The sequence below is a fragment of the Schistocerca nitens genome, chromosome 5, assembly GCF_023898315.1.
Source record: "Schistocerca nitens isolate TAMUIC-IGC-003100 chromosome 5, iqSchNite1.1, whole genome shotgun sequence".
Classification (NCBI taxonomy): Eukaryota; Metazoa; Arthropoda; class Insecta; order Orthoptera; family Acrididae; genus Schistocerca; species Schistocerca nitens.
The window spans coordinates 47,658,376-47,685,967 of record NC_064618.1 but is presented as its reverse complement, the minus strand read 5'-3'; the positions used below and the strand labels follow the sequence as shown (position 1 = coordinate 47,685,967).

At 39.5% G+C, this 27,592-nt stretch overlaps 1 protein-coding gene across 1 annotated transcript in view; it reads right to left on the bottom strand.

Moving 5' to 3' along the window:
* The window catches only part of LOC126260271 (eukaryotic translation initiation factor 5B-like), a 561,696-nt gene that overhangs the window by 449,889 nt on the left and 84,215 nt on the right, over positions 1-27,592 (bottom strand). The window contains exon 3 of the mRNA XM_049957597.1: positions 12,576-12,761. The gene's annotated coding sequence lies outside the window, so the exon portion shown is untranslated. The remainder of the gene's footprint in view (positions 1-12,575; positions 12,762-27,592) is intronic.

Sequence of the window (27,592 nt, the reverse complement as noted above, 5' to 3'; positions counted from 1 at the left end):
GACGCTGAGCCATACGCCACACTCCCATAATCCAGTCGGGACAGCACAAGGGCTTTGTAGAGCTGCAGCAGCGTGGTACGGTCTGCACCCCAAGTTGTGTTGCTGAGGCAGCGGAGGGCATTCAGATGCTGCCAGCACTGACGCTTGAGCTCACGAATATGAGGAAGCCAAGTAAGCCGGGTGTCGAACAGCAATCCCAAAAAACGGTAGGTGTCAACGACCCTGAGCATAGCATCCTGAAGATAGAGCTCAGGGTGGGGATGGACAGTTCGACGCCGACAAAAGTGCATAACACAAGTCTTCGCAGGAGAAAACTGAAACCCATGGGCTAAAGCCCACGCCTGCGCCTTGTGAATGGCTCCCTGCAACCGACGTTCTGCAACACCAATGGTGGAGGAGCTGAAAAAGATGCAGAAATCGTCAGCATATAACGTGGGTGAGACAGACGACCCTACTGCTGCTGCAAGGCCATTAATGGCCACAAGGAAAAGGGGCACGCTCAATACAGAGCCCTGTGGAACGCCGTTCTCCTGGATATGAAGTGAACTATGGGATGTGCCAATTAAAACGCGGAATGTCCGAACAGATAAAAAATTCTGAATAAAAATGGGGAGAGAGCCCCGGAGACCCCACCCGTGCAACGTGGCGAGAATATGGTGCCGCCACGTTGTGTCATATGCTCTGGAGAGGTCGAAAAAGACGGAGACGAGGTGTTGGCGCCTGGAAAAAGCAGTGCGGATTGCAGACTCAAGGAAGACCAAAGTATCGGCGGTGGAACGGCCCTGACGGAAGCCGCTCTGGCACTGAGCCAGAAGACCCCGAGACTCGAGCAGCCAACACAGCCGTCGACTCACCATGCGTTCCAGTAGCTTGCACAGAGTATTTGTCAAGCTGATGGGCCGATAGCTATCCACAGTAAGCGGGTCCTTACCAGGCTTCAGCACCGGAATGATGGTACTTTCTCGCCACTGCGACGGAAAGACACCATCACCCCATATGCGGTTGAAGATGGCAAGAACACATCGCTGACAGTCCGGGGACAGGTGTTTGAGCATCTGATTGTGGACGCCATCTGGCCCAGAGGCTGTATCGGGGCACTGTGCCAGGGCGCTCTGGAGTTCCCACAAACTAAATGGGGCGTTATACGTCTCAGGGTGGCGAGAAGCGAAAGAAAGCCGTTTGCCTTCCTCCCGGCGTTTGAGCGCGCGAAACGCGGGCGGGTAAGTCCCCGACGCAGAGGCCCGAACATAGTGCTGTGCGAAATGCTCGGCGATTGCATCGGCATCGGTGGATACCGCCCCGTTGATGGTAAGCCCAGAGTAACAGAACACAACTAACTGAAAGGAACTTGGCACTATTCTATCATGTGTCCACAGTGGAAATGAGAACTGATGATGCCAGATTACATGTATTAATTCAATTTCCAATAGCAGCCATGAAAGTGACATTATCAGAGCTTTTTGGTACATCCTTAACCAGTCAGGTGAGAAATAGCAGGGAAATGGGTACAGGTACAAACTAAGGAAGTTTGGAACAAAGGGAGAGCCTCGCTTTTGTGTCATTGGAAGATTTATTGGGAAAGTCAGAGGGAAAGTATTATATTATACAGATGCCAACAAAAACTGTGCACCAAACACTCACTGATTGTTTTGGAAATAAAGATAGGGAATAGTAAAAGGTTGTGTATAAACTGATAGACGAACTTTTAATTATATGGAATTTGTGTCAGCGATAGAAATATTACAGGATAATATAGACTGGTATATGAAAATGCAAATTACGGGGCAAGCTGAAGCAAGTGAACGTCAAAGGGAAGCGTTAATACCACGTCCAAAATTCCAGAGTGGACATACACTGGGTTTAATGGCTAGTACAGAGTTACGAAACAACGGAATACCAATAAATGGTATAGTTTGTGACATAGCAGAAACGACATTTTGTCTACCAGTTACAGTCACTGGTATAACCACACTCAAGCGGACACAGCTTATGTTGTACTGGCCCGAGAAGCCACTAGAAGTGCTGCCTATTCAAAACTTAACCTTCCTGAATAAGACCCTAAACTGGGACATCCCACACTCACTCGATAACCCAGTAGCAATCCAGAAAGGAAGAATTATGGCAGAGTAAATGCTCTGACACATACTGAAATATCGCAATAGATAATCTCACAAGAGTAAAAGTAAGCATATCAGTCACATTTACATCAAATACAAGTTGACTGGTTTATAAATAAACTGAGGGAATAGTAAGAGTTTATGTATATACAGTTACATAAACTTCTAATTATATGAAATTTGTATCATCAAATAAGGAATAGCTTTGATAAGGATCAAGGTGCTTAACTCAAGGAGTTGAACACAGACTATAATGCTTATGAATTAGGTGTCAGTCCAAGAAATCATGAGATTCAGTTTTATTTGTATGGAAGGATAATTATGTTGAGCAATGTATAAATGTTACTGTGAAATGTGGGTGGTGAGACTGTAACACAATCACTAAAAATTTGTCAATGTTCTTCACTGGTTACACCAGAAGACAAGTCGTCCGAGTCACTGATCAGCAAACTGTCAGCTAGGAGGCAATGTTGTGCAGGCCAAGGCAAACACAGAAGTGACTGCAACATGTGGGACCAGCTTGGCACCCGAGTCCACAAGTTAGGCACAATGGCATCATGGCAACAGACAGATATTGTGATACTGGTGACAGAGCAGAGTGCCACAAGAAAGCCCAGTTATAACACATCAACAACTATTCAGCCACTGCCTAAAAGACTAAGTTACTAAGTCTGAAGCCTCTGCGAGAACTGACCACAAGATCATCCCATTCCTGCAGCTAAAATTGATGCTGCAGGCCTCTGTCTCCAAACTGGAGGCTGCAGGTCAGACTCTACATGATGAAGACTTCCTCAGGCTGAGCTGGAGGGTAAGTTTCTTGGGTGCACAACCTCAATGAAAGCACTTCAAAGATTGGCCCATGGAGGCTGCTGTCCACTGCTGGCCAGTGAGAGCTGCGTCAGTTGGCACCTTGGGGCCATCAACTGAGCTGTGACGTAATGGCTGCCACATGAGCCTTTCGCAACACAGCAGAGGTTGCCACCACCTGGGGAAGACAATCCCATACTTCTGATTATTGAATGTTTTGTTGTGAATAATGTTTTCTTCACCCTCTCTAATGTGATCGGATCCTTCTCACCACACCCTACTTGGTTTAATCCTGACAACCACAGGGGTCTGTGTCTGGACTCCAGATCCCTAAGACATTTGTGCAATTAGATGGGGTAGTACAGCAAATACACACAATGGAATTTCTGGATTTGCACTGGTATAACTAAGCTGTGACAGGAAGAGCTTGGGAGTGTAAAGAGTTATACAGGAGAACAAAACTTTTATAGAGAAGCATGCCAAGGAACTGGTAATTCACAATGGCATTCATCTCAGATAATGTGTTGGAATTGTGGCCATAAAGGATAAGGGAAGTCCACATTCATACTTTGTATGTGTGGCTATGAGTAATGGAACAGTCTGAACATTGCTTGATTTAGGCAGTATGATCTCAGCAGTTGAGTATAAATCATTCTTGGAGCTTCAAGAAAACTGCAATTGGAAGAGGTTGGTAGTAGATAAGAGGAGCTTGCTTGGAAGGTTAGCATGTGTACTATGGCGGCGGATTTTATTGCTAATATGGGTCTGCGTCATAAGAGGATGGTGCAACAATTTAAGTTTAAGCTGCAGGTGCCAATTCAGTATTTCCGGCATGGGTGGGGTTTTGTGTGTGTGTGTGTGTGTGTGTGTGTGTGTGTGTGTGTGTGTTGGGGGGGGGGGGGGGGTGGATGATTACAGAGGCATATGATAAACCCAGTACGGAAGCAGGTAGTCCGGAAAGTCAGATGCTCTGAGTTCACCAGAGTATTAGAATATCATACTGCATTAAGTGATCAGGTTCTGATCAAGATTCCATCCTAAAGACTGTCACCACTGAGAATGAAAGTATTAAGACAACATGTGGAAATTAAGATTTAACCGCACCATTTAAATCTCCATATGCTACTAAAATATTCTTGGAAAAAAAATAAAATGGCAAGCACTGCTCCGTAGTGGACTACCGTGAACTAAATAAAAAAGGTAGTACTGAGACCAGTGCAGTTGTCAGATTTGTATTCATTTTTCTGGTGGTTTAAGGGAGTGCAGGTATTCGCCACCTTAGATCTTAATCAAGCTTATAATCAGATGTCTTTATATGAAGATTCAAAGCCAGTTATGGCCTTCGTGACAGACTAGAACTTCCTTGAATTTAACCATGTCCATTTTGCGTTGGCAACAAGTGCTGCTATCCTCTCGCAGCTCAGAGGCACCATGTTTTCCGACATCAAATTGAGGTATTCTCAGCATTATCTCGAGGATTTGGTGGTACATAGTAGCTTGGCCCAGTCACATATGCAGCATTTGCAGAAGGTTTTTTGAATGATTAAAAAACAGCGGGATTTACAGTTAATCCACATACATATTCCACAAGCCATCGTACGGTTCATGGTATACTGCACCTTATATTACTTCCAGTCACTTCCTTTCCTGTTCCAGTCACAAATAGAGCAAGGGAAAAATGACTGCCTATACACCTCCATATGAACTTTAATTTCTCTTATCTTTGAGGTCCTTATGCAAAACATACATTGGCGGCAGTAGAATCATTCTGTAATCAGCTTCAAATGGTTGTTCTCTGAATTTCTCAATAGCATTCCATGAAGAGAAAGTCTCTTACCTCCAGTGAGACCGACCTGAATTCACAAAACATCTCCATAATACTTGCAAGTTGATCAAACCTACCAGTAACACATCTAGTAGCCTGCCTCTGAATTGCTTCAGTGTCTTCTTTCAATCCAACCTGGTGGGCATCTCAAACACTCTAGCAGTGATCAAGAATAGGTTGCACTTGTGTTCTATATGCAGTTTCCTTGACATACGAACCACACTTTCCTAAAATTCTACCAATAAACTGAAGTCAACCACTCACTTTCCCTACTATAGTCCTTTCATGCTCGTTCCATTTAATATCATTTTGTGATGTTACACCAAGATATTTAACCAACATCACTGTGTCAAGCAGTAAATTATTAAATTTGTATTTTAAAATTCCTCTAATAAGTTGCTAGGTGAAGGATTTTTTTTAAGGTAGTTCATTACTGGTTTCATGGAGAATGCAGGTCCATTTAACAAGTTACACTGAAAGGATGTAATTTCTTTGGGGGTCCTTCCAGGAAGCCTCATTTTTGGCAGTAAGCACTGAAGTCAGCCCTGATATTAGCATTACCGAACTTCAACACAGAATGCTTTCTACAGACGGGTGTGTTGGCTCTAGGGATAGGGTTGGTTTTGTTGCAAGAGCAATAAGGGATAAGAAGGCCATATCTGTGTTTCAAGGGGTTTAAATAAACTAGACGGACGGTACAGTTTTCTACGAATTGGAGGCTGTAGCCGTGTTATTTGTCATGGAGACATTTTGATATTCTCTCTAATACTGAGTTCATCCTGGAAACTATCAATCATATGCTCAGCTGGCTGTTAGTCAGACCAAGAAAAACTGAGCACATTACCAGGTGAGCAATGAGCATTTTGTCCTTTAAACTTGAGATCTATTACATTAGGGGCTCAGAGAATATGGTCACAGATGGTACGAGTTGTATGTTTTAGTGCGATGAGAATAATCCAGGAGACAATTAGCTGGTGGTAGATTGTGGTTTGTGCATGGTGGTGATAGGCTGATTCTGTCGCTATTCCAGTATTTCCATGAATCTTCTGTGGTATTTTTTTAAGAATATACACCATCGTGATTTCGATATCACAACATATTGTAGAAAATAAAATAAGCTCCAAATCGCATCTTAGTAAGACGATGACAAAATTTTAGAAAATGAAAAAATTGGCAGAAAGTTGCATCTTAGTTAAAACAGAAACAATAAATTCTAGAAAATGAAATTGGCTGAAAATTGCTTTTAAGTAACATCAACCTTAACACTTTTCATCAACTCAAAATTGTTTCCAGCTTCTTCCTCATTCTGAGGACTGGCAGTGGCAGGAGTGACTGTGAATGCCTTCCTGCTCGCCAAACACCTCAGTGTAGAATTTGAGTTTGTCGTTGGCTGCCTAATTTTCACCAAAGCTGTGCTCCAAAAGCTTTTTGAGATCTCCAAGTTTGACTTTTGGAAGTTCTACATCTTTTGGAAGTTCTACACCTGCTGTGATTGGTGCTGGACTGTTTGCATTGCTGAGACTTTTCCCTTTCTTCAGGATGCTCTTCCCTCTCCAGCTTCAAACTGTAAAAGGTCTCTCTATGAAGTAGACAAATCACCTAGACTCTCAGAAGCTTCAAGAAGAAACCATCGATGTAGTGTGCTGATTATTTTATGTTTTTATTCTGACCCCCACGACCATCAGAAAATAAAAAGTTTTTTCACACTTTCGAAGTTTAGGTGAGTTAGTCTGTGATGAATCATTGATGCTGTTTGGTTTGATCTTTTGGCTTATTCATGTTCCAACTAAGTATACGAAAACAATGTCTGTTTTGGTTGCAGACTGTAAACATTTAAAGGTACATTTGATGGGAATAATAGACCACTTGGTCTGGCACTTCTGGTAGTACTAGATTCTTTTGACAGTCACAGCTGAGAGTTAAGTAACCCTCGTTATTTTCTTTCAGCATTATGCAGAACACGACAGGTTTCATTTTGTGGATTTGGACTGGGTTTGCAGGCTCTGCTTTTTGGTACTTCATTTTTCATCTTCAATATGATTTTCCAGCAAGGAGCATGTCTAACAGGTAGTACTCTTGTAGTAATAGTACTTGACAACATTTTCACGGTTCTCTTCAATACATGATCCACAATTTCACTATGCTCAGCTTGCTACTTAAATACTTTCTTTGGGTGTTTGTTCCTTGAGAATAGTGACATTCTAAGGGGATAAACTTTTTAATGTGATTTTTTACTAATTCTTTTCTTCATACAACTTGGTTCTTCTATCATCTCCTCTTATCTCAATACTGCATCTTGGTCTACAATTTTGTGGCACAACCCAGTAACCCTACATTTCTTAACTTGAAAAGCTGAAAAGTCCCTTGCAAACAGAAACATTCTCAATCTCCTCACCCCTCTTTTTTGTCATCCCGCTGAATCTTCCTTTAGGGAACGTGGTAGAAACATGTTGAGCTATGTAGCTGTTCTGCCATTCACAGATTCTTTTCTGGTAAAACGTTTGCTAATTTGTTATGTCTTTCATGGTAAGTTCATTACATCTTAATTTTCCGAAGGGATGTTTGCAATCAGGCATCTCTGGGGAGAAATTAGGTTTATATCTGAAACAAAGTCCCATGCTTAAGCATGCAGAAGCAGTAAACAGCGATGGAGACATAGGGGTGGAGTGGGAGGGAGGGAGGGGGGAGGGGAGACAGTGCCATGATGACACCATTACAGGTCTTGAGAAGTAGACATGACTCTCTGCACAGAGATAAAATTAAAGGGGTAGTAAGCATGACGAGCTAAGTTAAAAACCAGGTAGCATATATAATAAGGCATTGTTATACCATACGATTGGTAGAAAATTTCATTTCTTACTGCCAGCACCCCACCTCCCACAGTGGTTGCTTATAATCCTCACCAATGGACAATTCCTGCAAAATTGAAACTGGGAGCAATCTGGAAACAGGGCAAGTGTAGTATATAGCGCAACTACACAGGATTGCGCACACTCCTTGCTGCTCCTTCAACATGTGCCGCATTTAACACAAATTTTCTTTAGTTCTGCTATACACTGGATTCTTACTTCGTTGCCAGATAGCTACTGGTTTCAGTTTTGCAGAAATGTCCATTAAATTGGTCAGAGTACACCACTGTGTAGTGGAGAGTACAGATTATACCATGAATTTGTTGAGGTTCTGTCATAACAATTAGAGTCAACACAGCTGGGTAGTATGCCCAACTCAAAATCGACAAAAAATGCATTTAGCGGGTTTTACATCTGGGCTACTCATTTGTAAAAGAGTAGTTATTTGTGATGGATTTGCTGTCAATAATGCAGACCAGAAGAGGAGGATAGGATATTTGGTGACCAAGTCAGTGGACAGGCCTTTTCAGCGAATGTATATCAGTTTTGTGGACCCATTGCATAAGTCGAATGCAGGAAACAGGATTATTTTGGTTTGTGTTGATGCATTTATGGGACTTGTCCAATTATTGTCCTATGCTAACAGCAGCTCATGTAGCAATAAAAAAATTACAGACGATTTTCAGTACCTCTGAGCCTCCACAGTCTGTATTAACTGATAATGTGACTTCATTTACTGCACACAGCTTCCAGCAATATGGGAGTGCATCATGCAACAATATCTCATTATCCTAATCCGTTTTACATGGAGTGCATTAATGGAAACCTTGGGTTGGACCCAGTAACCTGCCACATCGATAACCACAGAGTATGGGATCACTTGCTCCTGTGGTTAATGATGGCGTGCAATTTATGGTCTATTGATGACCTCTTGCTTGAAAAAGAAAGTTTGGTTAAAAGAAAATTCAGGAGACTCATAAGAGGGGAGCCTCACATTTTAATAGGGAACAGAAGTCAAACACTTACCGACCTGTTGGCAAGGTCTTTGTTAGGAATTTTCAGGGTGTTAGCATCCCTTCTGGATGGATGACCAAGAAGTTGTGCAGATTTAAGGGTCCCTTGGAGACTGAAAGGTTACTTATTCCATCACTATTTTGCTAAGTGATCTAATTAAGGAGAAGGAAATCAGGGTTCACATTAACCCCCAGTTCTCAGGGCTCCCAGACATGTAGCTGGATTAAGGGCGGAATGTTCCAAGTGTGGCACTATTTTGACTTAGCCTTCTAGGTTGGCATCAATTCCTGTACTTTGCCACTAGTGAGTGCAGTTTGTCTTTCTGGTTTGGAAGTGCTTATCTGGCTGTGCACTGTGAGCAGTGAACTGGGCCATGAAAACAGACATGGTACCTCTGCAACCAAGTCATAAGTTGATAGTGGGCTTGTTGGTATGTCGCCATCTGCAAGCATGGAGTTATTGTGGGCCTGCACAGAACTGAACAGTCTTGAGGTGCTGCAATCTGTGGTTTACGGATTTGCTGATAGTGATCTATGTTGCATATACCTCAAACAAGGGAAAGTCTAAGTTGGAATATCAACAGTATAATGAAAAGGACAAACTGCTACTCACCGTAAAGATGACACATTGAGTTGAAGACAGGCATGATGAAAAGAGTGTTATATATAAAGGTTTTTGTCAAAGCCTTCTTCAGGAAAGAGAGAAAAACACACACACACACACACACACACACACACACACACACACACACCTACAACAGAAATGCACTGAATGGCAGCATCAATCCAGAGCAGGGTGGGGAAGGGGGAGGGATAGCAGGGTACAGGTTTGGGGAAGAGGAATCAGCGTTGCCTGGTGGATCATGCAGGTGGTAAGACAGGGCTGACAGGCGACTGTCAGCTCTCTCCTGCCACTTGCACAGTCCACCAGGCAGCACCGATTCCTCTTCTGCCCACCTGCACCCTATTATCCCTCTCCCTCGCTCCCCCCCCCCCCCCTTCCCCTGCTCTCTGGACTGTTGCTCCCATTCAACACATTTCTGTTGCTCTCTGACTGGAGTGGCCAATGGTATGCATTGTGCGTGTGTGTCTAATGTGTTTGTTCATATCAATATGTGACACACAAAGCGATGTTGTGGCCACAATGTGTGCATAATAGATCATGGCAAGTAACATTCATTTATGAAGAGGTACTGTAATCTGCTAGATAACTGCAGTTATATTATCCATCAACTACCTATATACAATGCATCAGTGCTGTGTTAATAACATATGATATTGAACTGGTGATCCACAGTGCTTAAAGTTTGCTGTATAATTATACTGACATTGGACGAGAATGTTGTCAATGGACAGCTGGCTTGCTAGATTTTGTATGTTATGATTAGTGAACTTTTACTGGTTGGCTGCACTAACCTGTAGCTCCTGTTACTAATAGAAGGCACAGTTGTTTTCTGTTCCTAATACCGAGCTGTTTCAAGTCAGTTTTCGAGGTATATTTTGTGCCTTATATGTGCCGGCACACAGAGGTTCAACCATCAAGTTTTATGTTACAAAGAACCAGGCTTCTGCAAAAGGGTGGCTTCATTCTTAATTGTTTTAATTGTATTTATATTCTTATTTGGTTTTAATTGTATACAATAAAATCTTGATTCTTTTTGACACATTGTAGTTCTGAACTTGCTTGCAATGGCTTGTCGTTCTGTGCTGTATAACACTGAACACAGTGCTAAATTAAAATAAATATTGTTTATAACAGAGGGAAACATTCCACGTGGAAAAAATATATCTAAAAAGAAAGATGATGAGACTTACCAAACAAAAGCGCTGGCAGGTCGATAGACACACAAACAACCACAAATATACACACAAAATTCAAGCTTTCGCAACAAACTGTTGCCTCATCAGGAAAGAGGGAAGGAGAGGGAAAGACGAAAGGATGTGGGTTTTAAGGGAGAGGGTAAGGAGTCATTCCAATCCCGGGAGCGGAAAGACTTACCTTAGGGGGAAAAAAGGACAGGTATACACTCGCACACACACACACATATCCATCCACACATACAGGCACAAGCCTGTATGTGTGGATGGATATGTGTGTGTGTGCGAGTGTATACCTGTCCTTTTTTCCCCCTAAGGTAAGTCTTTCCGCTCCCGGGATTGGAATGACTCCTTACCCTCTCCCTTAAAACCCACATCCTTTCGTCTTTCCCTCTCCTTCCCTCTTTCCTGATGAGGCAACAGTTTGTTGCGAAAGCTTGAATTTTGTGTGTATATTTGTGGTTGTTTGTGTGTCTATCGACCTGCCAGCGCTTTTGTTTGGTAAGTCTCATCATCTTTCTTTTTAAATAAATATTGTTTCATCAATACTTTTTCTTTTTATTGCTTCTGGAGTAACATTTAACTCAGCAAGCAAACTATTTAATTTAAATCAGTTTAATGAATGTAACTTATTGTTCAGAACAAATCAAATTTATAGTTTTTTGATGCTTACTAAGCTTCTCAATAAATACATAAATTTTGTACTGTTAACCTGAACTTCATTGATCAATTCCACCTTTTATTCTACGGGCCCACTTCGCATATCACTTCCGACTTGGACTTCGTGTCACAATCTGGTTTGTGTTAAATCCAGTGTGCTGCAATACCTTTAATTAGAACAACTTGACAAACTTTCATTGTGTTAATTACTTACCACATTTTGTTTTTGTCTCCTTAGTAATAATTTTTTCAGTGAAAATGCATTTCATAGCACTGCTCTTGCATTGGCAAGCATAAAATGAATTAATGTTGTAAGGTGAATTTCTGTGCAAAATATCTATGATGAACTCTAAAAACACTGTGCAGTAACAACTGCTATACATGCCCATGGGGCATGCACTGGGATGAACATCACAGTATGTAACCAACAGTTATCACTAAAATTTATTTACAAATATTAGGCTAATGAATTAGTTCAAAGAATTTTTGTTTAGTGTCTTGTTTTGAAAGTTCCTACAAGTGTATTTGTCAATTATCATTGATGACAACTTAATATTTATGCACAGTTATTTCCCACCTTAAACGCACTGGCTGATTGTAACATTCCTACTGTAATATGCAATCCATCATAAACAGTCGCACATTGTGCAAGTTTGCTGCCATTTTCATGTCTACGGGATATTGTTCCAAGCGAACACTCCAAAATGGTTTATGAAGCCAAATCAAATTGTGTAAGTAAGTAAAGGTCTTAATACGTATAACAACCTAAGAGGAAAAATATCGTTTTCATCAAAAACTCTTTGACTATATTGGCCATTATGAGGAAAACGTAGGGTAATTCAAGTAAAATTAGTACAGTTTCTTGTAAAATAACCACACCAAGCTGCTAAAAGTCATTCACGTAATGGTCATCTTCTGGCAGAAACAATCCTGTGAACAGCTGTTGCCACTTCATAAAAATTCTTGTGTGTGGCTTAGATAGAAACTCATGTCAGAATCTCTCAGAAAACTGTTTTCATTTGAAGTGCGAGTTTCCACTGAAGCTACCCACAGACGGCTGTATATAGTTGGCCGACAGCTGGTTGCAGACAGCTGTATGCAGCTGATAATGTGATTGCAGGACCAGTTCTGCCAGATGGCCATTAGGTAGAAACTAGTTGCAGAGTAATAAAACAAAAACTTTTTATGCCTTGGTGTGGTTATTTTTCAAGAAAATGTCTTTATATGCAAGCTATGCTGCACAATTTTAAGACAATTTTAAAATTGCTCTTCTGGATATACTTGACAAAAGAAAAAACTGACATTTTGCTTTCCATTCACATCAGTGCTGCATTTGTTTTCAATGAACATTTTTTGTGCTTTTAACCACACAGAAATGTCAGTTGGCCATATAGTACTTGCAACACTTGTTTCAGTGCATATTAGGCAGTGCATGAAATGAAAGTTACTAATCCATTACATATCTTACACATCCTTCAGGCCTTACCTCATCCAAAAATCTTCTCCGTTTTTCTTCAGTGAGAAAAATTTCTGACCTATCATCATGATATGGAAATCTATTTTGCAGTTTTTTGTAGTACACACCATTATGTCTGTAATCAGTGTCTGTTGCCGGTTGGACATTTCTTGTGGGCAAAACCTCATTGTACAGTCCACTTCGTGCCTCATACACCTATAAAGAGAAGTACATATGATTATAAGATCATCTAGTATTCTTCCCGAATCACAACACAAAGTACAGAAACAAAAAATTATGTCTTCAGCTGGGACAAAACAAAAATACATGAAAAAGTGAGGCAGAGAGAAAGACAAGCAAGAAAAAGGATGTGGGGTAGGATTGGGTGGGAGTGGGAAAGAAAGTTCTGGGGGGAGGGGGGAGGAGAGGGGGCAAGTGAGACAGGGCACAGAGCATGGGAGGAGTGGTTGACAAATTGGATGCGATTATGTGGGATGGGGGGGGTGGTGCCTGAGAGAGGGAGTGATGGCAGAGGACAGAGACATGGAGCAGCCACATAGGCAGGCTGACAGAGTGCTTGGTCAATGGCTGGCATGGAGGCAAGAGAGATGGGGTGGTGGTGGAGGGGAAGGGATCAGAGAGACTGGCTGGTGACTGTGGAGTGGGAGGGATGACAGTGGAGAGGCAGGAAACAGAGACAGGGTGACAGCATGGGGTGGGGGGTGGGAGTGGGGAGGGGTCAGTGACATGGTGAGGTGGCAGTGAAGGGGTAAGAGAGGCAACAAGGGTGGTGGAAGAGAGATGGCATGGCTGTCAGGGTGAGGAGGAGAGAGTACAGTGGAGGCTAGATTAGTAGGGTAAATTATAATTTACTACTACTACTACTAATAATAATAATAATAATAATAATAATAATAATAATAACCCCCGTGGAGGCCCGGGAAAAGAATAGGCCTCCGGTATGTTCTGCCAGTCGTAAAAGGCGACGAAAAGAACAAACCACTAATAGGGCTAACCCCCCTTTTAGTGTGATTACTTGGTTCAGGACAGAACTAAAGAAGCCTCGGACAAGCGCCGTCATGGTCGGGGACGACGCTTGAACCCTATGCCCGCCCACAATGGTAACGACACTGCTAGCCAACTGGAAAATGATTTAAATCCAAATAGAGGTGTTTTGCAGGATATGCTTCCTGCAACCACCCTAGAAGGAAAACAAAGAGATGGTCAGATGAAGTTAATCGACACCTCATGTTCTGTTATTACCAAGCAACAAACCTAGGAACCAACACAACTGGATACAGATCACAAGTACACACAACATTTATTACCAGATACCCAGAATTAAAATTTTTAACAGAACAACGACTAGCTGATCAGATCCGTGTAATAATAAAAAATAACAGGATACCCCAGTCAGAATTAGAAAACATCAAACAAGAAGTACAACAAATACTGGAACAAAATAATGTGCAATCAGAAGAAGAAGAAAATACAGTAATGGACTCAAACATCCCAGAGCAAACAAACAAAGAACAACACGCACCAATTAAACAATCAGAGGAAAACGACATCTTAAGACAGCCACCAGAACAAGCACAAATAGAACACGAAGTGACACACATGTTAGATATAGAAGAGAAATTTCAGCTGACATATATAGAATACAAAGACACAAATACAGACATTAGACCATTCTTGCATAGACCACCAAATAACCCACAAGTCGAAACAACAATAACAACTATCAACACAATCATACACAACAAAATAAATGAAAATACAACAATGGAAGAGTTACAACTACTGGTTTATGTAGGAGCACTCACTACACTAAATATACACACTAGGCAGAGATCAGAACCAACCAACACACAGAAGAAACCCACAAAACCAGCATGGCAACACAGGCTACAGATCAGAATAGAAAAACTGAGAAAAGACATCGGACAGTTAACACAATTTATAAGAAATGAAATATCAGACAAAAAACGAAAAAGGTTAGGTAAAATCTCACAACAAGAAGCAATGGAGCAACTAGATGAAAAGAAGCAGAAGTTACAAGCATTGGCCAAACGACTTAGAAGATACAAAAAAAGTGAAAATAGAAGGAAACAAAACCAAACATTCAACACAAACCAAAAGAAATTTTACCAGACAATAGATAACACACACATTAAAATAGACAATCCACCAAACATAACAGACATGGAACACTTCTGGAGCAACATATGGTCAAACCCGGTACAACATAACAGGCATGCACGGTGGATACAAGCAGAAACAGACTCATACAAGATGATACCACAAATGCCTGAAGTGATAATTTTGCAACATGAAGTCACCCTAGCAATTAATTCTACGCACAATTGGAAAGCCCCTGGAAATGATAAAATAGCAAATTTCTGGCTAAAGAAGTTCACCTCAACACATTCACATCTAACTAAATTATTTAACAGTTACATTGCAGACCCATACACATTCCCTGATACACTTACACATGGAATAACCTATCTGAAACCTAAAGATCAAGCAGACACAGCAAACCCAGCTAAATATCGCCCCATAACATGCCTACCAACAATCTACAAAATATTAACTTCAGTCATTACACAGAAATTAATGACACATACAACACAGAACAAAATTATAAATGAAGAACAAAAAGGCTGTTGCAAAGGAGCACGAGGATGTAAAGAGCAACTGATAATAGATGCAGAGGTGACATATCAAGCTAAAACTAAACAAAGGTCACTACACTACGCATACATTGATTACCAAAAAGCTTTTGATAGTGTACCCCACTCATGGTTACTACAGATATTGGAAATATACAAAGTAGATCCTAAATTGATACAGTTCCTAAACATAGTTATGAAAAACTGGAAAACCACACTTAATATCCAAACAAACTCTAATAATATCACATCACAGCCAATACAGATTAAGCGTGGAATATACCAAGGAGACTCATTAAGTCCTTTCTGGTTCTGCCTTGCTCTGAACCCACTATCCAACATGCTAAACAATACAAATTATGGATACAATATTACTGGAACATACCCACACAAAATCACACATTTGCTATACATGGATGATCTAAAACTACTGGCAGCAACCAATCTACAACTCAACCAATTACTAAAGATAACAGAAGGATTCAGCAATGATATAAGTATGGCTTTTGGAACAGACAAATGTAAGAAAAATAGCATAGTCAAGGGAAAACACACTAAACAAGAAGATTACATATTGGATAACAGCGACTGCATAGAAGCGATGGAAAAAACGGATGCCTATAAATATCTAGGATACAGGCAAAAAATAGGAATAGATAATACAAATATTAAAGAAGAACTAAAAGAAAAATATAGACAAAGACTAACAAAAATACTGAAAACAGAACTGACAGCAAGAAACAAGACAAAAGCTATAAATACTTATGCCATACCAATATTGACCTACTCATTTGGAGTAGTGAAATGGAGTAACACAGACCTAGAAGCACTCAATACACTTACACGATCACAATGCCACAAATATAGAATACATCACATACATTCAGCAACAGAAAGATTCACATTAAGCAGAAAGGAAGGAGGAAGGGGATTTATCGACAAAAAAAAAACCTACATTATGGACAGGTAGACAATTTAAGAAAATTCTTTCTAGAACGAGCAGAAACTAGCAAAATACACAAGGCAATCACTCATATAAATACATCGGCTACACCACTGCAATTTCATAACCACTTCTACAACCCTTTAGATCACATAACATCAACAGATACGAAGAAAGCAAATTGGAAAAAGAAAACACCTCATGGCAAGCACCCATATCATCTAACACAGCCACACATCGATCAAGACGCATCCAACACATGGCTAAGAAAAGGCAATATATACAGTGAGACAGAAGGATTCATGATTGCAATACAGGATCAAACAATAAACACCAGGTATTTCAGCAAGCATATTATTAAAGATCCCAATACCACAACAGATAAATGCAGACTTTGTAAACAACAAATAGAAACAGTAGATCACATCACAAGCGGATGTACAATACTAGCAAATACAGAATACCCCAGAAGACATGACAATGTCGCAAAAATAATACATCAACAGCTTGCCTTACAACATAAACTTATAAAACAACACGTTCCTACATACAAGTATGCACCTTAAAATGTACTGGAGAATGATGAATACAAATTATACTGGAACAGAACCATTATAACAGATAAAACAACGCCACATAACAAACCTGACATCATACTCACCAATAAAAAGAAGAAATTAACACAACTAATCGAAATATCCATACCCAATACAACAAATATACAAAAGAAAACAGGAGAAAAAATTGAAAAATACATCCAACTGGCTGAGGAAGTCAAAGACATGTGGCATCAGGATAAAGTTGACATCATACCAATTATACTATCAACTACAGGAGTCATACCACACAATATCCACCAATACATCAATGCAATACAGCTACATCCAAACATATACATACAATTACAGAAATCCGTAATTATTGATACATGTTCAATTACCCGAAAGTTCCTAAATGCAATATAACATATACCATACAGCAAAAAGGAAGTGACGCTTGATAAAGGTCCGCGTCACTCCATCCCTCACCAGACTTAACGTCTGAGAAAGTAAAGATAATAATAATAATAATAATAATTACAAGCATTGGCCAAACGACTTAGAAGATACAAAAAAAGTGAAAATAGAAGGAAACAAAACTAAACATTCAACACAAACAAAAAGAAATTTTACCAGACAATAGATAACACACACATTAAAATAGACAATCCACCAAACATAACAGACATGGAACACTTCTGGAGCAACATATGGTCAAACCCGGTACAACATAACGGGCATGCACAGTGGATACAAGCAGAAGCAGATACATACAAGATGATACCACAAATGCCTGAAGTGATAATTTTGCAACATGAAGTCACCCAAGCAATTAATTCTACTCACAATTGGAAAGCCCCTGGAAAAGATAAAATAGCAAATTTCTGGCTAAAGAAATTCACCTCAACACATTCACATCTAACTAAATTATTTAACAGTTACATTGCAGACCCATACACATTCCCTGATACACTTACACATGGAATAACTTATCTGAAACCTAAAGATCAAGCAGACACAGCAAACCCAGCAAAATATCGCCCCATAACATGCCTACCAACAATATACAAAATATTAACTTCAGTCATTACACAGAAATTAATGACACATACAACACAGAACAAAATTATAAATGAAGAACAAAAAGACTGTTGCAAAGGAGCACGAGGATGTAAAGAGCAACTGATAATAGATGCAGAGGTGACATATCATGCTAAAACTAAACAAAGGTCACTACACTATGCATACACTGATTACCAAAAAGCTTTTGATAGTGTAACCCACTCATTGTTACTACAAATATTGGAAATATACAAAGTAGATCCTAAATTGATACAGTTCCTAAACATAGTAATGAAAAATTGGAAAACCATACTTAATATCCAAACAAATTCAAATAATATCACATCACAGCCAATTCAGATTAAGTGTGGAATATACCAAGGAGACTCATTAAGTCCTTTCTGGTTCTGCCTTGCTCTGAACCCACTATCCAACATGCTAAACAATACAAATTATGGATACAATATTACTGGAACATACCCACACAAAATCACACATTTGCTATACATGGATGATCTAAAACTACTGGCAGCAACCAATCTACAACTCAACCAATTACTAAAGATAACAGAAGGATTCAGCAATGATATAAGTATGGCTTTTGGAACAGACAAATGTAAGAAAAATAGCATAGTCAAGGGAAAACACACTAAACAAGAAGATTACATATTGGATAACAGCGACTGCATAGAAGCGATGGAAAAAACGGATGCCTATAAATATCTAGGATACAGGCAAAAAATAGGAATAGATAATACAAATATTAAAGAAGAACTAAAAGAAAAATATAGACAAAGACTAACAAAAATACTGAAAACAGAACTGACAGCAAGAAACAAGACAAAAGCTATAAATACTTATGCCATACCAATATTGACCTACTCATTTGGAGTAGTGAAATGGAGTAACACAGACCTAGAAGCACTCAATACACTTACACGATCACAATGCCACAAATATAGAATACATCACATACATTCAGCAACAGAAAGATTCACATTAAGCAGAAAGGAAGGAGGAAGGGGATTTATCGACAAAAAAAAAACCTACATTATGGACAGGTAGACAATTTAAGAAAATTCTTTCTAGAACGAGCAGAAACTAGCAAAATACACAAGGCAATCACTCATATAAATACATCGGCTACACCACTGCAATTTCATAACCACTTCTACAACCCTTTAGATCACATAACATCAACAGATACGAAGAAAGCAAATTGGAAAAAGAAAACACCTCATGGCAAGCACCCATATCATCTAACACAGCCACACATCGATCAAGACGCATCCAACACATGGCTAAGAAAAGGCAATATATACAGTGAGACAGAAGGATTCATGATTGCAATACAGGATCAAACAATAAACACCAGGTATTTCAGCAAGCATATTATTAAAGATCCCAATACCACAACAGATAAATGCAGACTTTGTAAACAACAAATAGAAACAGTAGATCACATCACAAGCGGATGTACAATACTAGCAAATACAGAATACCCCAGAAGACATGACAATGTCGCAAAAATAATACATCAACAGCTTGCCTTACAACATAAACTTATAAAACAACACGTTCCTACATACAAGTATGCACCTTAAAATGTACTGGAGAATGATGAATACAAATTATACTGGAACAGAACCATTATAACAGATAAAACAACGCCACATAACAAACCTGACATCATACTCACCAATAAAAAGAAGAAATTAACACAACTAATCGAAATATCCATACCCAATACAACAAATATACAAAAGAAAACAGGAGAAAAAATTGAAAAATACATCCAACTGGCTGAGGAAGTCAAAGACATGTGGCATCAGGATAAAGTTGACATCATACCAATTATACTATCAACTACAGGAGTCATACCACACAATATCCACCAATACATCAATGCAATACAGCTACATCCAAACATATACATACAATTACAGAAATCCGTAATTATTGATACATGTTCAATTACCCGAAAGTTCCTAAATGCAATATAACATATACCATACAGCAAAAAGGAAGTGACGCTTGATAAAGGTCCGCGTCACTCCATCCCTCACCAGACTTAACGTCTGAGAAAGTAAAGATAATAATAATAATAATAATAATTACAAGCATTGGCCAAACGACTTAGAAGATACAAAAAAAGTGAAAATAGAAGGAAACAAAACTAAACATTCAACACAAACAAAAAGAAATTTTACCAGACAATAGATAACACACACATTAAAATAGACAATCCACCAAACATAACAGACATGGAACACTTCTGGAGCAACATATGGTCAAACCCGGTACAACATAACGGGCATGCACAGTGGATACAAGCAGAAGCAGATACATACAAGATGATACCACAAATGCCTGAAGTGATAATTTTGCAACATGAAGTCACCCAAGCAATTAATTCTACTCACAATTGGAAAGCCCCTGGAAAAGATAAAATAGCAAATTTCTGGCTAAAGAAATTCACCTCAACACATTCACATCTAACTAAATTATTTAACAGTTACATTGCAGACCCATACACATTCCCTGATACACTTACACATGGAATAACTTATCTGAAACCTAAAGATCAAGCAGACACAGCAAACCCAGCAAAATATCGCCCCATAACATGCCTACCAACAATATACAAAATATTAACTTCAGTCATTACACAGAAATTAATGACACATACAACACAGAAAAAATTATAAATGAAGAACAAAAAGACTGTTGCAAAGGAGCACGAGGATGTAAAGAGCAACTGATAATAGATGCAGAGGTGACATATCATGCTAAAACTAAACAAAGGTCACTACACTATGCATACACTGATTACCAAAAAGCTTTTGATAGTGTAACCCACTCATTGTTACTACAAATATTGGAAATATACAAAGTAGATCCTAAATTGATACAGTTCCTAAACATAGTAATGAAAAATTGGAAAACCATACTTAATATCCAAACAAATTCAAATAATATCACATCACAGCCAATTCAGATTAAGTGTGGAATATACCAAGGAGACTCATTAAGTCCTTTCTGGTTCTGCCTTGCTCTGAACCCACTATCCAACATGCTAAATAATACAAATTATGGATACAATATTACTGGAACATACCCACACAAAATCACACATCTGCTATACATGGATGATCTAGAACTACTGGCAGCAATCAACCAATTACTAAAGATAACAGAAATATTCAGCAATGATATAAATATGGCTTTTGGAACAGACAAATGTAAGAAAAATAGCATAGTCAAGGGAAAACACACTAAACAAGAAGATTACATAATTGATAACCGCAGTGACTGCATAGAAGTGATGGAAAAAACAGATGCCTATAAATATCTAGGATACAGACAAAAAATAGGAATAGATAATACAAATATTAAAGGAGAACTAAAAGAAAAATATAGACAAAGACTAACAAAAATACTGAAAACAGAATTGACAGCAAGAAACAAGACAAAAGCTATAAATACTTATGCTATACCAATACTGACCTACTCATTTGGAGTAGTGAAATGGAGTAACACAGACCTAGAAGCACTCAATACACTTACACGATCACAATGCCACAAATATAGAATACATCACATACATTCAGCAACAGAAAGATTCACATTAAGCAGAAAGGAAGGAGGAAGGGGATTTATAGACATAAAAAACCTACATTATGGACAGGTAGACAATTTAAGAAAATTCTTTATAGAACGAGCAGAAACTAGCAAAATACACAAAGCACTCACTCATATAAATACATCGGCTACACCACTGCAATTTCATAACCACTTCTACAACCCTTTAGATCACATAACATCAACAGATACGAAGAAAGTAAGTTGGAAAAAGAAAACACTACATGGCAAGCACCCGTATCATCTAACACAGCCACACATCGATCAAGACGCATCCAACACATGGCTAAGAAAAGGCAATATATACAGTGAGACAGAAGGATTCATGATTGCAATACAGGATCAAACAATAAACACCAGGTATTACAGTAAGCATATTATTAAAGATCCCAATACCACAACAGATAAATGCAGACTTTGTAAACAACAAATAGAAACAGTAGATCACATCACAAGCGGATGTACAATACTAGCAAATACAGAATACCCCAGAAGACATGACAATGTCGCAAAAATAATACATCAACAGCTTGCCTTACAACATAAACTTATAAAACAACACGTTCCTACATACAAGTATGCACCACAAAATGTACTGGAGAATGATGAATACAAATTATACTGGAACAGAACCATTATAACAGATAAAACAACGCCACATAACAAACCTGACATCATACTCACCAATAAAAAGAAGAAATTAACACAACTAATCGAAATATCCATACCCAATACAACAAATATACAAAAGAAAACAGGAGAAAAAATTGAAAAATACATCCAACTGGCTGAGGAAGTCAAAGACATGTGGCATCAGGATAAAGTTGACATTATACCAATTATACTATCACGTACAGGAGTCATACCACACAATATCCACCAGTACATCAATGCAATACAGCTACATCCAAACATATATATACAACTACAGAAATCCGTAATTATTGATACATGTTCAATTACCCGAAAGTTCCTAAACGCAATGTAACATATACCGTACAGTTAAAAGGGAGTCACGCTTGATCAAGGTCCGCGTCACTTTCCATTTTTGACCAGACATAACGTCTGAGAAAAGAAAGAAATAATAATAATAATAATAATAATAATAATAATAAGTGTCAGTGTCAGCAGTTATGCTTTGCACGTGTTGTGTGGATACTGTTATTGATACCCTTACCAGTGAGCTAACTATCAAGATGCACTAGCTGCTGAGACACAGCTTCCAGAATTTTCTGTCATTTCATGCCTTTTACTGACGAATATGCCACTGTCATGTCAAGTCAACAATGCTAGGGAGTAGAGAGCAGAAGTGCAGTGCAGTGCAGTGCAGATCGCACACTGTATTTTGGCCTCTGTCTGATCGGTGAAAGCCACCTGACTTCATGCCACTCTGGATGTTGACACTTGTAGCAAACCTTAATTACGTAGCAGTTTTGTGCGCCATCAACTTCTGTGTCACATCTAAGATGCATTAACCCATTATATGTTTGTTTCTTTTATAAGCTGTAAGCTGGCTGCTGTCGGAGGAGGAGACTGGCTTGTCTCAGGAGTCAATGTGTTACGAGCTCATTACAAGCTTTAGCTCCTAGCATCCTCAGTCAGGGACCACTGTAATGTGTGCAATCTGTACTGGGTTTGAATCAGTCGAGTGAGTATCAGATGAAAGAGTTATGGGACAGGAATAGGCGAAATTAAAATGGAAAGTGTTCAGTAGTTGTGTTGAGGGGTGTGGTTAATTGATATAGGAAGATAGTGCAGTCTGCAGCTTTCCAGAGTAAACGGATGTCATCAACTTGTGCAAGCGAGATATACTGTTGGGAGTACAATAAGCTAATTAAACTGACATCTTTTGTTGCAAAAGTCCCTTATCATCTTTTATGATTAACCTTTGTGGTAGATAATTAAAGACATTTCATATATAGTTAGGGCAGAACTTATCTGCTATGTTGTCATTGTCATTCGTAAGTTGTCTCCCTTGAAGACCCAATAGCCAAAATCTTAGTAACACAGTTATTTGAATTAGAACTTCTATGGGAGAGATTACAAGTGGTATACCATGTCATAATGCAATCTTCAGGCTAAACCATTGAGGAAAGGAAATGTGTTAAACTATGCAAGGCAAGAATGGGGATGTAACACATTCACGAAGTGCATGCAGTGGGTCACAATGCGGTAGTACTACTTAGTAGAAGTACAAGTGTATTTTGCATATGTGTTGTAAATAAACTAATGTACAATGTCAGGAAGTGAAAATCAGTGTAACAAGGCTGAAGACGTATAAGTCATGAAGAAATGTATTGAGATAGATAGTGAACAGAATTTTAAGTTATACAAGCTGGGAGCAGAAATGGAAGGTAAATACAGATTCCGGAACAGCAGAAATGTCAGGAATAAGTGTGATACACAATGGATGAGATGGGGAAGTGAAAAACAGTAATACACCACTTTCCTTATAGTGGCAAGAAGACTTACAATGAGAATCCATACAGACAAGTACCGGAAGGCAAAGGTCACATATACAGACACTCTTAGCAACAGTAATGAAAAAGATGGAGGAAAACACTAAGCACCTAATGCAGGGGCGAGCAGGAATCCTGCACGTGTGCAGTGCACTTGCTCGTGTGCAGTTAACAGGTGTTCTGCGTGCACACAGGGGCAAGCTGGCCACCTGCTTCTCTCCCCTCCCCACCATACCATCTCCCCGCTCCTTCCTCCGTAATGTGTTTTGTTTCCTAGCTTGCTTTATTGAATGAAGGAATAAGGTTAGTAGGAGTGCTTGAAAGAAATCATGGTTTGAAAGAGTACCTATTACCTACGATATGTTTTACTTAATTATCACAGGTGGAGTTTACAGTACATTTAATGTCTGGAACAAAATTTCTATATACAGTCAAATGCAAACAGTTGCGTAAATTTTCATCACTGACGTTTGCTCTTAACCGAGACTAATTACTTTTCATAACAGACAAAAATCTCTCACAAACGTATTTCGCGCCAAACATTGACATAATCTTCGCAGCTTCAAGATGGAGACGAGGAAACTCTTGCTGTGGAAAGTCATGATAAAAGTCTATTACACGTCTTGCCAAAAGGAACTTGTCTCTCAGACGAGAATTACACTGTAGATCTATTAATCTAATTTGCAAATTGGGATGAATATCATCTACAGAAACAGCAAATGGTCTCGAGAACCATCAAAAAGCTTGGGATAGATATGATATATCCCCAAATCGCTTGAGAAATTCCTCTTTTATTGCACTAAGTACGGAAACCCATTCTTTACAATTATGTTCTCGCACAGTAGACAGAGTAGGGAAATCAACTGCGTTCCCTGATGAGAGCTGTTGTTCCCACAGCTCAAGCTTCCTAGTGAAAGCTTGCACCTTTTCAGCCATTTCACAAATTAGCTGATTTTATCCTTGCAAACTTGTGTGCAATGCATTCATGTGTCTGGTAATGTCCACTAAAAATGCAAGGTCGGCAACCCACTCTGGATCTTCTAACTTGGGATCGTACCTTCCTTTGTCCTTTAGAAACTGATTTATTGTTATTCTCAGCTCAGAAAATCTTTTGAGTACATTACCGTGGCTAAGCCAGCGGCCTTCACTATGGTATGCTATGTCAACGTACTCTTCCCAAATTTCAGCTAAATCTGTGTGAAACTGTCTGTGTGTAAGCCCGTGGGATCTCAAATAATTATTGCCCGAATAACCACTTGCCTGATGTCCCCCAGTTTTGCTGCTTTTGCGCAGAGTACTTCTTGGTGCAAAATGCAGTGGATGCTGTACAATGATTCTTCTGAATGCTGTAGCTTTTTTCTTAGTAGTCCAACAAATCCCATTTGTTCCCCTTTCATTGCAGGTGCTCCGTCTGTTGTCACTGACACTAAACATTCCCAGTTTAAGCCAGCCGAATCGACAGCTTCTTCAACGGCTTTTAGGATGTCCGCCCCGGTGGTCGTGCCTTTTAAAGATATGATATCTAAAAAAATCCTCTTTAAAGCGCATAGCAGTGTCCACGCCGCGGACATAAATCACTAATTGCACGGTGTCCGAAATATCTGTGGACTCATCAAGTGCAACTCAAAATGTAATAAACTCCTGCACTACACTCCTTAATTGACGGTAAACTTCACCTGCCAAGGCGCTTACACAACAACTTACAGTCCACCAAGAAAGAGTGATAGCTCGAAACTGATTTGCATTCAGTGGGCGAAGTAAATCAGCAGCATCATTGATGCACTCCTTTACAAACTCACCTTCAGCAAGTGATTTTCCAGCTCTCGCTATATTAAGCGCAATTTTATAACTTGCACGTACCGCTGGGCTATCATTGTCGTCGTCCTGAAAATTTGAAAACAGTGCTCCATAAAATGTTAAATCAGTTAGAAGAGAGACATGACGAAAGAAAGTTGCAGATCTCTCGTGACAACAGCAACTTAAATCAATTTCATCTCGTATCGTCAGATCGCTCTTCTTAAGCTCAGTCAATTTCCCCATCCGCTCAGTAAATTGTACTCGTGAAATTTATTATAATGGCGTTCAATACTAAACTTCCGCTGACCAGCGAGAATACTGCGACATATTAAACATTTCGAATTTTCACATTTCTGCACAAAGAAAAAATGATTCTCCCATTCCTTGTTAAAAGATAGCACATCTCCACTTCTCCGTTTCCTTGATTCACTCTGCATTTTCCGGTTCTTGAAATACAACGTCCGCAGCTTAGCCTGGTACTACACTAACGCAACCTGCCGGCTGTTGCCACTGACCCAGTTGACGATTGCACGCGAGCAGCACACATGCAGCGCTGTGAGCTCATGAGCCGCGTGCAATGTTTGCCCGCCCCTGACCTAATGGATACGATTATGTCAGGCATGAAAGAAATGGATGAGATAAGGAAAATTTAGCCGAGATAGAGAAAAAATGAAGGACAACCCAGCTGCAATGGAGAAAAAGATAGAGAAAAAATAGATGAAAACACTAAGCACCTTGGCAAAAAGACAGAGAAAAACACAGCTGAAATGAGAGAAGTAAAGACCCAGCAAGTGGAATCTATATCGTTGAAACACTATCTTGAAACCTGTCACCAGGTGCAGCATAGGTGCAACAAAAATTTGATTTTCAATATTTCATGTAACTATTGAGCAAATTTAAAAAGCTATCACAATCTACTCATTAAGAAGTATAATCTTCAGTTAAAAGTTTAACACAATAATACAAGTATAACAGTTAGAAAATGTGTGTTTGTCTTGAGACAGCGTAACTGACGGTGAGAAAACAACGCAAGCTTCACTCATCCAGTATTTGATGATGAAAGTAAAAAAATTTATTGCTTGCTACATTTTCATTCTTCCTGCAGTCATATTTCAACATCATGCATGATGTTTCACTTTACTGCTTCTTCACTACCAATTCTATTTGCAACACACTTTACCGACAGTATCTACATATATCACTGAATGTACTTGTAAAATTATATCCTTGTACAACAAACAGTTCAGGAGCCGAACATTGAGCTGCTTGAAAATCTACCTTTGCTCCAAATGGAGTGCACATGCAGTGCTTCATAATGAGAGCACTTATCAACTTTCAACCAATTTTAAGAATAATTTAAAACTTTTCTTAAACTTCCAGAATGAGATTTTCACTCTGCAGCGGAGTGTGCGCTGATATGAAACTTCCTGGCAGATTAAAACTGTGTGCCCGACCGAGACTCAAACTCGGGACCTTTGCCTTTCGCGGGCAAGTGCTCTACCAACTGAGCTACCGAAGCACGACTCACGCCCGGTACTCACAGCTTTACTTCTGCCAGTACCTCGTCTCCTACCTTCCAAACTTTACAGAAGCTCTCCTGCGAACCATGCAGAACTAGCACTCCTGAAAGAAAGGATATTGCGGAGACATGGCTTAGCCACAGCCTGGGGGATGTTTCCAGAATGAGATTTTCACTCTGCAGCGGAGTGTGCGCTGATATGAAACTCCCTGGCAGATTAAAACTGCGTGCCCGACCGAGACTCAAACTCGGGACCTTTGCCTTTCGTGGGCAAGTGCTCTACCATCTGAGCTACCGAAGCACGACTCACACCCGGTCCTCACAGCTTTACTTCTGGTTCGCAGGAGAGCTTCTGTAAAGTTTGGAAGGTAGGAGACGAGGTACTGGCAGAAGTAAAGCTGTGAGTACCGG